The sequence below is a fragment of the Octodon degus genome, unplaced genomic scaffold (genome assembly GCF_000260255.1).
Source record: "Octodon degus isolate 3935 unplaced genomic scaffold, OctDeg1.0 scaffold00096, whole genome shotgun sequence".
NCBI lineage: Eukaryota > Metazoa > Chordata > Mammalia > Rodentia > Octodontidae > Octodon > Octodon degus.
Window position 1 is genome coordinate 5,253,273 of NW_004524672.1, and position 1,686 is coordinate 5,254,958.

A 1,686-nucleotide genomic window follows, 5' to 3' on the forward strand; every position below is an offset into this window, starting at 1 on the left:
CACACACTCACCGGACCTGGACTAGGACTGGGTCTTGGGGTTCCCGGAAGTCGGCCGAATTTCCTACTCGTCTTGAGGGGTGGGGAGGTATGGCAGAGTGGTGGGGGGCGGCCTGAGGGGGTGGGAGAAGGTCCGGCCCACGCTGTGCCTGGGCTGGGACTGGTCCCGCCGGCGCAGGGTACCAGGAAACTCTCCGCACACTCACCGGACCTGGGCTAGGACTGGGTCTGGGGGCTCCCCAAGTCTATTTCTTCACAAGTTTGGTTTACTTCTGTTATTTGTTTGCTCATTTTTTGCATGGTTTATATTTTTCTTTGTGTCAATGGGGTGTTACTGTCCCCCAGTACAATTATGCTATTGCTCATTAGATCTTTCATGTCTGTTAAATTTGTCTTACATCATTGGGTGCTCTTACATTGGGTGCATATATATTTATAATTGTTATCTCTCCATCTTGCAGTTTTTCCCTAACATGTATGTAGTGCCTTTGTTTCTTTTAATTACAGTTGGTTTGAAGTTAACATTGTCGGCAACCAGAATAGCTACCACTGCCTTTTTGGGGGTTCCTGTCACATGGAGTATGGTTTTCCATCCTTTAACACTTAGCCTATTTATTTCTTTTTAAGTTAAATGTGTTTCTTGTATGCAGCATATTGTTTCTTTATTCATCCTGCCAGTCTTCTTTTGAGCAGTGAGTTGAAGCCATTTATATTGATAGTGAAAACTGATATGCATTGGCTTATCTTTGTCATGTTGTTTTGCTCCTGTAGGGTCCCTACTCTTCCCCTTTTCTTAATTACTTGCTGTGTTAGGTAGTCTTCTGTTGTTTTTGCAGATGTGGTCTTTGTCTCTTTCTATAATATCTGTCAGTACTCTTTGTAATGTTTGTTTGATTGCCATGAATTTCTTCAGTTGTTCTTTCTGTGGAAGGATCTAAACTCTCCACTAAATTTGATAGTTTTGTAGGATATATTAACCTGGGTTGAAAGTTGTTTTCTTCCAGGACCTCAAATATCTCACTCCAAGATCTTCTTGATTTGATGGTCTATGTTGAGAAATCTACTGTGATTCTGATGGGCTTTCCATTATAGGTGATTTGTTTCTTCTCTTTAACAACTTTTAATATTCTGTTCTTTTATTCAATTTCTGGGATTTTTATTATTATGCTTCTGGGTGACTATTTTGAGTATGACTAGCTGGAGATCCTTGGTTATCTGTATATCAGATTCTTTTCCCATACTTCAGAAATTTTCTGCTACTTTTTCTACAGACACTTTTTATGTCTTTTGTGTTATCTCCAGCTGTTTTGTTGATACCTATTAGTACCCTTGCATCATCTTGGCAGCTGTCATATTGTTCATTTTAGTTTCTCATTATTTTTAAGAGAGGTTTCCTTTCACATTCACTGGCTGCAGTGCTACCTTTATGATCTGAAATTGTATCTTATGTTTCATTCAAGCAGTTTTGCCAGCTTTCAATGGAATTCTTAGTGTCCTGGATAACTCTTTGAATCTGTTTCATGCATTCTAATTCTTTCCTGTATTGTTCTTTCAATGTTTCCATCACTTTCCTATTCCCTTCTCTTTTTATTGTATCTTTCTTAATTGTATTAAACAATTATACCATGAGTATTGTCATTTTTTTTTACCTGTGAGATTATTTCTGATCTGATTTCCTCCATAGCCT